This window comes from Phycodurus eques, chromosome 23 (genome assembly GCF_024500275.1).
Source record: "Phycodurus eques isolate BA_2022a chromosome 23, UOR_Pequ_1.1, whole genome shotgun sequence".
Classification (NCBI taxonomy): Eukaryota; Metazoa; Chordata; class Actinopteri; order Syngnathiformes; family Syngnathidae; genus Phycodurus; species Phycodurus eques.
In genome coordinates, this window is record NC_084547.1 from 2,330,151 (window position 1) to 2,345,962 (window position 15,812).

A 15,812-nucleotide genomic window follows, 5' to 3' on the forward strand; every position below is an offset into this window, starting at 1 on the left:
TTGCTTGGGAAAACAACAACAGGGGCCGTGTGAGCCAGATCTATTTTAACTTCAGCTGTCAAAATGCAAAACAAATACCGGACGGCTCATAAAAACCTTCCCATTATGCCGCAGGATCCAAAAGGTTGTAATCACTTTTAGCTATTTATTGAACAGATAAAACAGTTAGACAAATATTAAATGAAAGCACTCACAAGGAGCAAACGCACCCACTGAACTAATCACATGTGTGACTTTCGCCTTAAAATACTCACACACTCACTGCCGTGGAAAATGTATTTTCCCCCCTTCTCAAATTCAGTTTCCCCACATTTAACTCATTCACTGCCAGCCTTCCCAGTTAACATGGATATTTGACTTCTAAAGCCGTCAATGGCAGTGAATGTGTTCATGTTGAGGATCATTAAAAAAATGTAAATGCCAGACAAATATAACCCAAAGTAAACATAACCTTTACCTCTCAGGTCGCTTTTTTGGGAATTAGATTTATTTTTGTCAGCATCTGTTTTATCAAAGATAAACAGAAAAGTCAAGAAAAAGAAACACTTTGGTCCTTGGGGAGGGTGAACACCTGCTTTCATGTATTTCTGAAGGGGAAGGCGCTGTGTGATCAACACTTTCAAGTCCTACTGGTGCCCACAGGTGACAAAATATGTGCGCACGAGTGCACAAAAGAGCCCATTCCTGTGCTTCCTCGCTACTTTATCACCGGGAGTCTTTAAGTGCTTAGTCGACTGACCAAAAAGAGTAAAAAAAAACAAAACATAAAACAAATTCTATTTTGGCTGTGACACACTAGGGAATCCCCAGCGGGGCACAAATGCTTCTCTGGCTTTGCTCTGCCCGCCCCACCCCAACATTAACCCATTGATCAGGAAATAAGCGCCCCCTTTAATGGGTCGGATAAGGTCGATTGCTTGTGCACACAGCGGGCCGTGCGTGTGCGCTCAAAAAAAAAAAAAAAAAAAAAAAAAAAAAAAAAGAGCCCAACTTGTGACTTAAAGCGACAGAATCCAAATGTGGTTTGTTCTATTTTCAAATAGCAAAAAAAAAATAAAAATTTAAAAAATAAGAATAAATGAATATATAAATATATATATATAAATCTAAAACGTGAACAAATATTTTGTCATTTTTAGGCTAATAATGGGATTTTTTTTTGTTGATTAAAAAATTCATTTTTGTTTGTTAATTGAAAATGGAAAAGACAAATGATCCACAAAAACTCAAAAAGTCTGCCATTGAGGGAAGCTGAATTTGTGACTAACCCCGCCAACGTGGCATCATCTACTTTAAGGCTCTGTGCACTTGTTGTCATAGCGCTAACATTACGGATAACATACAAACACTTTACTCTGCGTGCTTTTTCGTCTTTTCTTTGTACAAAAAGAAGAAAACGCCCATGCTCATGTAATAAATTCAATTAAACGAGTTGAAGCGGGCGAGTCTGCCACACAAACACACATTCCCCTGTGGCGCTCGATGTTCTGATGCGAAACCGATTTCATGGATTCCAAATGTTTAAACACAAACACTCACTCACACGCACATACTTAATGTTAGTCAGTGTAAAAGTTGAAAAACAAAGAGTTCATTAAAAGCAAATGCATTGTCATAAGAAGTTAAATACAACGGAACTCTACTTGGGCAGTGCTTCTGTCATGTACCACTAAAGTCACTTGGAAGTAGAATGTATATGGATGTATTTGTAAATGTATTTGTTAAAAGTGGAAGATTTCCCACAACTCCGCCGCCTGAAGGCGTGTTTGGCAGCAACTTGTCGAAATTGACGAAAATCAACACACCACAAAAAAAAAAAAAATGTTTTGACTGATACATGCCCACACGTTAAGACAACGAAAATCATGAGGTTCAGAGGGAGCGGTTTGCAGACACTGATACGATATCTTGAAGCGTCGACGTGAAGTACAGCGAATAAGCCATGAGCTGAGGGAAAAGCACAACAGGCAAGGGGGTAAAAAAAAAAAAAACTATTAGCGATTCATTCACTCTTTTTCTAGAAAAATATCTTCACCCAAATAAATAAATAATTAAATACATAAATGAATAAAAATCCCGTTTTTAACACTTTTGTCAGGAAACGCCACTGATGTTGGCCAGACTGGCGCTAATCTCCAGTTCATCCCTCAGGCATTTTTTTTATGGCCCTTATAATGTGGGCACAAAAGGTTCTTTCTCCACTGTGCCCACAATATTGGAAGCATAAAATTGGAGAACATATCTTGAGAAGAAGAAGAATTCAGAGCGCAACCAGGGTGGCCGGGAGGGGGGAGGGGGGGGACGGGGGGGGTCTCACTCGTGAGAGGGCGACACACGGGGGCACAACTGCGACGTGGCTGGCACACAGGAAATTGAGCTTCTCATTTGCGGAGGAGAGCGGCCCCTGAAAAGAACAAAAAAAAAAAAAAAAAAAAAAAATGAAGATGGAGACGGTTCCCCCTCTCATCGTTTCTATCGTGTTTCCTCAAAAATCAGGGACAGCGGGGGCCACATCATCTGGAATTTCTTTCTTCCCCAGCCTTGCTAAAAACAAGCAGATGGCAGCCAAGGCATCTCCGGCAGAAGGCAAAGAAGACGTGTCAGACAGCTTGTAATAGCATCTCAGTTCTGTCAAGCGGAGAGCAAGAAAACAAAGCAAAAAATAAAATATATCTCGGGGAAAAAAAAGTGCAGAACGAGAGAGCACCGCAGGCGAGCAACACGGAATGATCAGCGCGGCCATTCCGCAGCATTGACTGCCGTTATTTTGCTCTCTTTGGGGGGTTTGAACTGGATGTAAAAAAAGTCCCAAAACTTCTTGCCCTGCAGTCTTTCAGCGGCTGAAAGATGCGATCAAAGCAGATATTAAGAAAAAAAAAAAAAAATAAAAGAAAAACGAAGGAGCTGGTCGATGCCATGTTTGGAATAATGGCACCAGACAATACAAAAGCGATGAAAAAGCCTGTGAAGTTCTCAAGAGAACAGCCTATTCCCATTGTCAGGTATGAACATTTACAAGTAAAAATACATTTAAAAAAAAAAGAGGCATTCAAGTACTGTATTTTTTATGTATTTTTTTTTTTTAGTCACCCCCTTCACAGTTTTCAGGCAGGTAAAGTGCGCGGCAACAACAAACGCTTGTCAGATTGCCGCGTTCACATAATTACAAGCCGTGTTTTGTTGTGGAGTCACAGCGGCATGATGGGATATGAAAGGAACGGAGGAAAAAGATGCAAAATGGAACATCATCTCCTTTTATGTCGGAGAAAAACAGTTTTTTATTTTTTTTTTTGTACCGCAGAAAACAACACAGCTACTACATTAATTGTTCCTTTTCCCCTATTACCTGTAGGATAATCGTTTGGGATTCATCATAAGTTAGCTTGACGGTTTTTAAGAAAGGGTTTGAAGTTGTTGTTGTTGTTGTTGTTTTTTTTAATAATTACTTGGAGTTTTAATTAGGTAAGAACAGAAAAAAACAAAACAGCAGAGTCAAAATAATTAGATTTAAAAAACCGACGTGTGAAACAAATTGATAAAGACGAAACCCAAGGAGATTTTCACGACAAATTTGTTTTAATCACACAGAAGTGTGCAGCTAACAATGACTTTTACATCTGCGAAGGTTTGGTCCGTGGAAGAATCACTGCCAAGGTACAGTTCAGTTGCATTTAACTTTTAAGCACATTTAATCCTTGAAAACAGTTTTTAAAACATTTATTGAGTGAGGCACAATTTCTATTTGACTTTTCTGTGCAACACACGAACTGAATCGTGATTTTAGTCATTGCGCCTCCTTCTGGTGTGCACGACTTGGCCACCACCTGTATAATACAGTCACGCTGACACAAAAGCGTTTCCAAACTCCTGAGACTCGGTAAGCTGCTGCAATATTAGTCGTTTCTCGCAGAGGATAAAGAATATATGCCCGCGAGTCCTGTTCATGCGTCGTTTGCATTCATTGCTTAAAGCGCTACCTACCGCCACAGAGATGCTTCTCGTTAGCCCGTCGATGGCATTTGGCATGGTGTCCTCTCATCTCGTCTGACAGCTCAAGGACTTTGAAACACGCGAACCATTCCGGATAGAACGTTCTGCACGCACATACGCAGAACATTTTCAACTTTTCCCGGGCTGAGGTGGAGTGAGCGGAAGACAAATAAAAGAGGAAAAACACACGAGAGAAGGTGAAAGGTAAAAGGTGAGCGGTAGCGAGCCGCGGCGGCTCATTAAGTGAAGAAAAAGTCAGAGGCAGGAAGCATTTTGGAAGAGAGAATCCCAAATCAAAAGCCGGTCGGCGTGACCTTTCGGACAAGCTCCCTCGAGGGATGAACACGGAGGACTCGGGGCGCAACGTAAACACTCACAAAAAAAATGCCCCGCAGGCTTTTTTCCTCACCTTTCTGTGATTATCACACCTTCAATGCTTCTGCGGTCAAACATCACTTCTTTTTTTTTTTTTTGGTCCTCAATATCCAAGGACAATATGGTCCAAAAGTTCATTCAACTTCTATGGCTCCACTGCTGTTTTTCCAATAGTGATTTTATTTATGAAAGAATACAAATATATATATTCAAAGCTACCTGGTCCTATGTAACAGGTTGCGTCCTGCCGAGTTGGATTCATAATAACCTTGTCTCAACTCCTCTCTCAGATCATCAATACTGCACTAATATTGGTCATTCTATCCAGAGGATAAAGACTATATGACTGTGAGTAGTTATATTGTCTGTCGATGTTACTGCTGTACAGTTTGTGTTCTATCGGTTGCTTGAAGTGTTTAAGCACCACAACATAGATGCTAATAGCTTTAGCATTAAGCTAGCAGACTTAAAGGCAAGGGAATGTGGTTGTTTTTTGTGTAATTCTTTGTTTCAAATGAGCGTGGAAATGAACAGCTCGAAGTTGCTTTTTTGCTGAATTGTTGACCATTTTCCGAGCTGCTGCTGCTGCTTCACTGCCACCACACGTGCGCTCGCGTCATCTGGAGAGAGCGGCGCTATTTCAAAAAAGTCGAGGAAATAATCAAAGAGAGGAAAGAAATACTCCGACGATGATGAGTCACGCAAAATGAAATGTGCGTGTCTCCCTGGCCGCAGATCAAAAGGCTTTCGGGCTGCAAGCCTCAGTGGGAAAAGGGGGGAAATAAAAAAAAAAAATTAAAAAAAAAAAATATCTTGTATCTTGTGGTCCAAAAATAAGCAGGCAGGCTTTTTGTTTGAAAGGAAGATGCACAGCAGAAAACAAAATCTAACAGGCGTGCACTTTGCGAGATCATGAGAAATCATTCACTACTTTGGGGGATTTCGCTTCATGTAAAGACGTTTTCACACCGAGCTTGCTTTCTCTGCCTCCAAACAAGAACATGATGTAAATGTGGACGCAAGAAGGTGGACCCGGCTCGTTTTCTTGGGTCAGCTGACATGTGACGAATGAAGGTGCAGACACACAATAATTCATGACTCGAGCGACAATATGACCTCGCGTCCCTGTTTGCATATTTATGCGCTAACGAACCTCGCTTCTGTCTGCGCTTCATCCTGGATGAACGTGCTAAGTTTCTCGAAAGCGTGTTTACGCCACGGGCCGCATTTGAGAGAGAAAAGAAAAAAAAAAAAAAAAAAAAAAAAAAAACACCTTTGATTGTCGGCATAAAACGATATCACAAACATGAGAATTTGCGGCGGGCTGAGGGAATGAAAAGGATTTGTGTCAGGATTATCCAATCTCTGCGTGATTATCCGGGAGGGGGAAAATGAACACGTAGCTGGGAGCAGGTAGCGAGCGCGTGCGGTTTGTGTGTACCGATTGGGATCATTGGCATGAGAATTGAACCATCACCGCGACAGTGCAGTGAGCTATAATGTGAGATAATATCAGACGAACAATAATAATCAGAATCTAAAGGAAAGACGTCAGAATTTAGAATTGCGCGCCGTTAGCATTAGCACAGTGGGCTTTTATCAAATGATAACGGTTGGGTTGAACACTTTGGTATTTAAATGTTTAATATGTTAGTTTTACGCAAAATTTCAAGTGGGAGCGACAAACAGCTTGAAGCAAACACGCGTTGCCTCTTATTTGGAGAACTGTGTGAGCTAGCGAGTCTTCTTATTTGCCTTTCTTGTGATACGATGATCTCCCATTAATTTACAGAAGTACGCAACAGTATCAACAGGTGCTAAGAAATACGTTAAAAATAGTTTTAATAGGTTTAGGTGCCTTTTTATAAGTTTTAAGTGTAAATGTTTGTGGCTAAAAACTATCACAAGGTCAAGCGAAAGGCAAGAAAAATTGTATTTTTCACCTTTTTATTGAGGTGAATTTAATTCCGACTCAAATTGATATGTTTAGTTTGCTACTCAATTTGTCTCATTTTGTTAGAAATGCCAAATCAATTTTAGACTGAGGAATCCATCGGAGGTCAGAGCTTCAAAAAGACGCAAAAAAAAAAAAAGCAAGAGCAGTTTAGAGCGCTTTTGTTACAAAGAAGTAGAGTCTAAGAAGACACCTGCTTCACTTCTTGGCGGCGTCACGGGTTGGAAACGCCGCAGCTGCTGCTCTGCCAACTGCAATTTAATAATAACTAAAAACAAAAAGACAAAAAGGACAGTGAGAGAGAAAGTAAATATGATAGCAAAAGCGGATAAAAGAAGTGCAAAATTGAACAAACTGATAAAGAGCGAAAGCATAATGACAAAAATGAAAAGGGATTAGGAAAAAAAAAAAAAAAAAAAAAGATTTTGCAACACAAAATTAAATGGAGGCGTTCACAAAAGAGTCTGCTTTTGTGAAAAGCGCTGCGGACGTATAATGGGAGACATTTTTATTAATTCCCGTGGGTCTCTTTTCGTCACTTGGTATTCAGGGATGTCGTTATCCAAAATCTACAAAAGCTCTTATCGGCTGTCCTAATGCTGCGCGCGTGCGACAAGCAATCTCTGCCTCACGTTGTGAAGCTCTTGAAAACTGTTTTCGAGATGAAGCTAAATGATGCACAAGAAGCGCGGACGGAAAGGCATTCTAATGCCGCGTTTCACCTTCAGCCTCATCGTCGCTATCAAAATGTGCTCTTAGAAATTAGGAAGCGCCCCCCCACCACCCACCCACCCACAACTCCTCCGCCCGACATTTTCAATGTCAGAACATTCATTACAGGGCTCAATGGGGCACATCGCTTTCATTTAGGGCTCCATAACACGTCGCACTGGGGTTCTGCTATTATCTGTTAGCGCAGGAGGACACAGTCGTGGCAGTGTTTGGATTTGGGGAGGAAGTGGACCACCTGTGAGGGGCACGGTGAGGACCTCCTCCCGCCATCCCCAGAGAAAATTATATTTATACAGATTTATACAGCTACGCCTGTCTGCCCTTCATGTAGAAGTCCTTGAAATCAACCAGAATAAATAAGGAGATTGTGAACGTCACACCGGGAGCCGTTTGAAATATTTTTGATTGGAGCCGAGTCGGGCAACCATCCATCCAGTTTTCCATCCAGACGTCAAAGATGAGCATTAGTAATTAGTTAATGAAGTGTGTAAAATCAATCAATCAATAAATAAATAAGGATGTCCAACGGACAGCGTTTCGTCTCATGCCGGCGTGAATACAATTCACACACCTTGCAAAAGAAGTTAAAAGTCATAAAAGGGCTGAGTCAGTAGCCGGGGGAACTATTTGTCTTTGTGGAACCGGACGCGTATCAAACCCCACAAGCAGTGCCGGCTTTATTGAAACTCGGCACCCCCCCTGCCCCCCAAACCCCCTCGGTTGTCACTCTGGAAAGACGGGCTGTAATAAAGGAGCCCCAATAAGAGTGCACGGGCGTTGAGAGAAGCACAAGAGCTGACATTGATCAATAACATTAATATGGGCTGCGGGCTGATTTACTGCTGCTGAGGCCAACAAAAGGGACAACTAACACGGCAAATATTGCGCGCAGGGTTATGTGTATGTGGGTTTTGCTGTCCCCCCCCACCCACTCTTTTAAAAACAAGTATGTGAAGTACCGTAATTTCTCGTGTAGTATAATACACAGTGCACATTCCCAAAATCAGGAAACCCCTTTTTCCTATGTACAATGCGCACCCATGACTATCCATCGATATATTTATACGCAATAAATGTTCATGGTAACATGTTTTTCTAATAAATTTCGGATCAGTAATAATATTAATACTGAGGTTTGCTTGTTCTTTCATAATGTGTTTAATATTGTGGCGCACCGTCGTGTTTACTCTTAACACTGTGACTTAAAAACTAATTTATCTCCGTTCTAAAACTTATCGGATATAGGTTTAGGTGTCTTTTAATACGTTTAAAGTGTAAATGTTTGCAGCTAAAAACTCATGTCAAGCACTGTGAAAGAGTTTTCTAACTTTTACTATACCCATGTATAATACGCACTATTGACTTTGGACGATTTTTTTTTTTGGGGGGGAGAATGCACATTATACATGAGAAATTACTTTTTTTTTTTTTACTTTAATGACTTCACCAATGTCATTCGGGTATGCGTTTGTGTGGGGGGGAAAAAATAAATAAATGAATGGTTCAACTGTAAATAAATGATTATTATGGAGAGCATCCGGAGATGGCCTCTCAGGAACCTGGCGTTGCAAACCTCTTACAGGGAGCTGCTTTGAGCTTTTAACCAGAACAAGGTGCAAATGGAGAGGCCCCTTGTTTGAGCAAAGGGGGAGGGCGGCTGTGGGGGGCTCTTTTGTGCATTAAAAGCACGAGGAGCTACTCCGAGTGCTCCTCCACAGGAAATGCTCATTTTATATGTTGGCGGGGGGGGGGGGGAACAAAAAACAAAAACAAAAGAAGTCTCCAAACTCAAGGAAACTACTCCACTGGAACTTTTCCTTGTCCTTTTTTTGGTCCATGTTTATTTACTTTGCAGGCTGAGAAATTGAGACGCGCAAATGCTGACGGTTGCCCTTGTTGCGAGCTGGCAGAACAAAGTGGACGACACGAGGAGGAGGAGACAGCAAGCGGATGATGAATAATGGAAGCGTGATGCCCCGTGACCTCGCCACCTCTTACCCCCCACCCACTTTTCTCACGGAAAGTCGCTGCCGTGACAGTTGGTTTATCCCGGCGTGGCGTCCTCGTGCCATGACGTGACTGTCGCCCTCCGCCACCTTCACCACATCACGCCATTCTTTACAACGTGGACGAGAACGCAAAGAAACCAAATCAAAAGGCAAAACCAATTTCTTGGATGTGTGTTGTAAAGGGGGACGGGACCCAAGACATTTGAAATGTACACATCTTTTTCTACCAGCTGTGTTTTACTGAAGGTACAAAGTATTTATTCAAAACATTTATGTTTAAAACATCGCCTCTGCCTTTGGGTACTTGCTTGGTGCTTCTATGTCACTTCCAGTCTGCAACTGATAATGAGTTGATTCATTATTATTTTGAATTCTTCCTCCACGAATGCAAAACTGTGTTTGACGAGTGCGGGCACACACCATTTATTCTCTCTTTAACAACTGCTGAGACTTGAGATTTCCTTTCAGAAACTCGAAACGCAAAGGATCTCCTCACCTCACAAATACTCTATGGAAAATATCCCTCAGATTCCATGAAAAAGTAGTATTTCAGAGACCCCTTACTATTACCGTGCATTATTTGCAAGGGAAGAAATAATGTGCTCCTTTTCCCTGCCCTTTTTTCTCTGATGCCAACCATGAATGTTGAATGCGACAGCAGCGCTTCCCAGACTGCTGATGCCTCGCTCGCATGCACGCCACACATCTATGAGCTATTTGCGTGCCTCCACCCGCCAAGCAGCTTCCTTCAATGTCTCACCGTGGGGGGGGGGGGGGGGGGGGGGCAATCGACCGTGGCGGGGAGGACACGTTGAGGCTATAGTTGCTAAAACACCGGTGCTGTCCTATTAACCGTGACAGGGGACAGAAAAGCTCAAACAGGAAGTGGGATAACAGGAAGCTCAGGCTAACAGGCAAGTCAGGGTAAAAAGAAGGTTTGAATCGGCCTACCTAATAAAATGGCCTTTTAATTGACACGTCGTCGTCTCGGTACGAGAGATCATCAGGTGTGCCGCGGGAAACCACCCGATTCCGCTTAATTGCTCCAAAAAAGATCATTGATGTACGATAAATAATCTTTGTTCATCCATCTGTGCCAGCGGCGTATAGTGACAAGCAGAGCAATTACATTAAAAGGTAGGGAAACACTAGCAGCGGATTAATTTACAAATGGATTATTGGGCGAGTTAACCTACTCGAAGATTACTGGGCCTATTAATACTCTTAGTGCGCGTGTCAAAACTGGTGGCTCGGGGCCCACATTCGGCCCGCCGCATCATTTTATGTGCCCCGAGAAAGCAAATCATGTGCGCCGACTGTTTTCTTTTTTTTTTTTTTTGTTCGTTTGTTTTTGCTACAATAGCAAAATTGCAAATTGTTTTTTTTGTTTTTTTCCACTGGCTTCTGATTTCAAAACTGGTTATACAACAATTTGTTGTGTATATATAATAACATGATACGATCATACATTGGTGTGGGTTCATGGTTAAAAAAAAAAAACGGCCCTCGGAGGGCAACGACACCTCTTCACGACCCTGATGTGCAGCATCGACTGGATCAAAGTGCAGAAAATTGGAACCCTAAACTGTCTACAATTTGGAGCGGTAACCACTTCATCCGAGCTTAACAGACTCGATGGCGACGTCCGACTCTCACAGCTCCCGTTCCTTGTGGCCCAACAATCCCGGCCGCTAAATGATTCTTCATCGACAAACGTGTGTTCTGTCTCTCTGAATGGCGCCCTTCATGTCCAGTGTGGGTGGTTCCGAGTGCGCGGGCCTGGCTGGGGCGCCGCTTTATTTCACCTCGCACATTTCAAAGAAACCCCTCTCTCTCTCTCTCTCTCTCTCTCTCGCTCTCTCTCTCTCTCTCGCTCTCGCACACATCATCAGCCCTCTGGAGGTTTCAAAGCGTCTCCACGGTGCTTTGTGGTGTCGTGGTCGCGCGCGGGCTTTTAGCTCACGCCGATGGCCGACGCGGCGCCTTGCGTGCATGAGAGTTTAAAGCGCGTGACCAGATTTGTTCTCGAGCTATTTTAAACACTTTAAATTGGTTATTGATGTGCAAAAATAACAGACGACGGAGGGACAGACCAATAATATTGATTTGTGAGAAAATATGAAATTGACATTTGAACAAACGAAGGTTTCTGCCCGACAGCGACATTATCCGCAATGTCCCATGCATTGGATCATTACATTTTCAACAACAAATAGATGTTTTAAATTTATAGACAAGACATATTTTCATATAAAGTACAAATATTACCCAATTTACAGTATTTTAGGAAGGGATTTGGTGAAAATGAATGCCTGTAAAAACTGATTAAAATGAAAAGAAATTGCAATTGAAAAAAGACCAAAGCCATTTGGCAAGAAATCTGAATTACGCAGACTTTGATTTGCTTTTAGTGGCACCAGATCAGGTCCCCGGGCCTTGAGTTTGACACCTGCAAGATAGAGCAACCCCCGCCGAGCCGCACGCTCTCGTAAATATTTGACCACCTTTTGACCTCATTAGTCGTGGTGGAGGAGTGCAGTCGTACGTCTTAGTCACCCCACTGACTGGAGATGCAGAGCGTGCGCGCGTATGGCCGGCGCGCAATGGATCAGCGTCACGAGCTAGCCTCAGTCGCCGACCTCCAGGCCGGGCCTCGTTAATAGAGCCTCTTGCCGGCATCAGAACGCATCCTTCGTCACTGGGGATCAGCGCAAAAGCACGCGGACCCAAAGAGGAAAGAAAAGTCTGGAAAGTTACTGACAGGTCTATACCAACTGACCTACCTCGCTGTAATTACAATCGTAAAACAACGGTTCTAGTACTTTTTCAGTTTTGAGGTTACGTAACCTGGCGGCTGTTGCATTTTGTTGTTTAGAAAAGCGGCGTCCGCCGTGTGCGAGCGTCTTGCGGACAAGGTACGATCCCAGCCGTGGCCGTGTTGTTCAAAGCTGCACACTGTTACCCTCCTCCTCCTCGCCCGCCGCAAGAGTGCTGACAACGTTAATGTCAAAAACGTGTTCTTGGGGCCGCGGCGAGCCGAGCAACATGGCAGCTATAAAAGAAAAAAAAAAAAAAAAAACAAGAAACAGCTGTTTGTTGGGTCACAACCGAGGGCTAAGTGAATTCCATCAGTTCATGACGAGGTTACAGTACATTTCTAAGTAAACATGGTGGCGCGTTGCAACGAGTGCGGACCAGGTCTTCCTGAAGTCCCCCCTGTCCCCTTTCAGGTTCTCTCTCACGCCTCGACTCACGCTTCCTCTCCGCTCAACTCAATCCAACGTGTGCAAAGTCAAGTTTAGAGGCAGGGCAGCCTCTCATGAATAAATGAGACGTGGGGGTGGAGTGCAGTGCTTTAAACATTGTGCAGACAATATAACAGTACTAAGTCATATATTCTTTATCCTCTGTAAAGAACGACAAATATTTGTGCCGTACTGATGAGGTAAAGAGGAGTTCAGATGTCTCAATGAAAAGCATTTCCGTCTGACTGTTTTATACTGCCCAAGGCGGGCACACCAGAAACAGCAGCATTCCATTGTTGCAATGTGAGAAAAACTGCTAGAATTCTTTGCAATTCTATTTATTATCAGTATGATGGAGTGGTATTTTTATTCATTAAAATACACTTCGTTTTACGACAGTCTTCGCTGTGTTCCATGCTATGTTGCATACTGGATCTGGCCTGACAAGAACTTTCTTACACCTGTAATTCAATGTCAATTTCACACAGATGGTTGAAATGCGAACGGTCTGCGCTCACCGGGCGGCAACATATGACGGAGGAAGCAGCCGGCAGAAGATTATGGAGTCACGTGATCGGCCCCTCTCATTATTCCAAAATGAATATTGACGGCTAACAATTAGTAAGAGATCAATCAGAGCACTCTTAATTCCAACACAGACAGCAACAACAATGGAAAACGTGACTTTCCCAAAACCGTCTGTGACTTTCCTTCGCTTAAAAAATAAATAAATACATTTAAAAAGTTCCCAAGCAACACTTTCGTGAGCAGCTTCAAAGTTTGCATACATTGTATTATTTCCGATTAAATTCTTACTCCCCAACCTTGCACAGATTGAAAATCACAATTTGTTGTCTGAAGGTTAGCCAAAGCGGCAGTCCTGTCTCGTCCAAAAAAAAAGTTCTTTTACATTTTTTTTTTTTTTTTTTTTTTTTTTTTTCCCCCGCCTCCATTTACCTTGCACAGCGGTCTTTTGTCGACATGTCTGGCCGATTCCACAAATCTCCGTCCACAAAGAGACGTCTTAGGCATCCTTACTCGGCGATGACCTCGAACCAGAGGAGAATCAATGGAGTTTGCCCTCATCAAGCTACTTTCGAAGCTCTTTTTCAAGGTTAAATAAGTGGGGGTACGGGGGGGACGGGCTATTTTAACGGCGTTATCTTGGCCTTCTGTCATCCCTTGTCTCCTGCCTGCCTGTAAAGTTTGTTGTTTAAAACAAAAAGCTCACTAACCGGGACTGTAAAGTCCCGGAGCACGCCGCCATTTGTTATATTTGTCTGTCAACAGCTCACACGCTTTCTTTTCTCTCTCTCTTTTTTGGCGCATTGAAAATCACGTTGTCTCCCCCCGTCTTTAACTTTGTGTCCGACTAATTCGAGAGGCGATTTTCTTGCCTTTTCCCGATCTTGAAAAGAAACGACGGACTTAAACGGAACACTGTCGCATCTTTCCGCGGCAGGTTTTCCCAGACTCACTCCAAATCATTTCTTTGCTCATCTATTTACGCCAGTGACAGAGAGAACAATTCAGTGCTCCTCCACTAGGGGCAAGAAGCTCCAATTAAGTTGTGCATCCACCTGTTGCCATTCTTACACAAAAAAAAGCTTTTTGTTCATCTTAAACCAAGTAAGTTTGTGAGTAAATTAAGACCAAATTATTATTTCTGTCAATCTGTGTGACATTTTTGTTTTGGTGGCGTGTCCCGTGTGCCTTGGCTCAATAACACTGGCCTCGAGGAATCTAATTTTCCCTTAATCAATTGATTTGCATATTTTATTTATATTTTCAGAGTCTGATGTCAAAAACATCGGCCAAGCAATTGAATTCACTCGCCAATGGATGTACGACCTGTCAGGGAAAGTTAGTCATTTGCGATGGCCGCCTGTCTGTTTACACTTGAGCGGCCTTGCCTTCCTTGCGGCTGGTACAAAAAAAAAAACCCCAAAAAACAAAACAAAACAAAAAAACAACGCAAGCAACGGGAGCGAAGAACGGGAACGGAGACAGATAAGCAGACTTGTGGGAGGAAGCGGAGACTAGATTAGGTGCACGATAAACAATGACAAAAGCACAAAAACAGAGACAAGCGGCACAAAAGGAGCGCGTGGAGGATATATTTAACACATCTCCCCGTCTTCGGCATCCATAGAAATATTGCCCGACTGTGGGAAGCAGAGATGGTAGATTACATTTCCTCAGAAGTTATCAGGAAAATGGAGAATAAGCTATTTCATTTGACTTGGGATGAGTGAAGCTCCGACATCCTTTCGACAGCCTTGTCTGACTCCTCCGTCTTTAATAAGAAGCGCTCCGATAGGCGCCATAAAGAGTAGATTTTTGGAGGAAAATAAATTTGAAAAAAATGTAAAAAAATGACAGTTGGATACGTTTACCCAAAGGGTGACCGGTGGACGCGTGCCGGCCCGTCACGACGGGGGATGGATCTGAAGCGAGCGCTGCCGTTAGAATTGGAGCGCTCCAGGCGCAGCTGTTCGCCATGACAACCAGGGAGACAGTCTGGACACTTGTTAGTTAATTATTTAAGATGGCACATCATCCACATCACTCCCCATCCTGCTGGCGTGCGCTCACAGTGAAGCATCCTAAAATTGGTTGTTGTTGTTTTTTTGTTGTTTTTTTTGCACAACAGGAGTCACGCTCACACGCGCAGTGCACCAAAAAAAAAAAAAAAAAATTGAGGCCCCCGGGCCAGATTTAGCCCTCCACATCATTTTATGACCATCTGCCTTGACTTGACGAGTGATGTGGCACTTTCTTAAAAAGAACATTTACAGTATGTGGTTTCACCATTATAAACTGAGCTCTTGCTTCTTTGCTATAAATTTGTATTTTTTTTTTTTTTGCCGCAAACAGCAACCAAAGTTCCCACAGTCGTAAACGTTTCATTGTTTACATTCCTTCACTCCTCCTCTTCTATGGCAACCTCGATACTGTCTGCCGGGTAATAAATGCCACTGAGGAATTTATTAGTGTCCAGTGAGTGTATAAAAAAAATAAATAATAATTAAAATTAAAAAATTTAAAATAATTTGAAAAAGGCTATGTTTTCTATATTTCTTGCGACATTTGTGTTTGACTGACAGGTGCGACAGTTAAGTCCCGTTCCCTCGCGCTTGTAGTTAATTATTCACGTTTTTATCCCCGTTCCTTCGCCGTGTGCTTTTAACGTCAAGCTCCGCAGGAAGCGCTGCGTTTTACGAACGTCCCTGAACAGGGGGCGGGGGAAGGGGGGGGGGGGGGTCGTAGTTGCTGGAGGACGGTTTCCGAATCTGTCCTCATTTGTTCTCCTGCAACACATGCAACTTTTGAGAGGAGCCATTGACTGCGAGAGAATGATCACCTGCTCATAAAAGCTGGCTTACTCCGAAACAATTTGTCCCGCCTACTTCTGAAACGGTGGCGAAGCCCCTGTACCTGAATTTGTTCAATGTGACATCATTAATAAGTACAAAAGAGTCGAGCGTGGCTCCATTGTGATTATTG

The 15,812-nt window shown here is 42.9% G+C and overlaps 1 pseudogene; it reads right to left on the reverse strand.

Annotated features, from left to right (window-relative positions):
* The window catches only part of LOC133398085 (tudor domain-containing protein 5-like), a 50,702-nt pseudogene extending 37,395 nt beyond the window's left edge, over positions 1-13,307 (reverse strand).
* Positions 13,308-15,812: the final 2,505 nt, after the last annotated feature.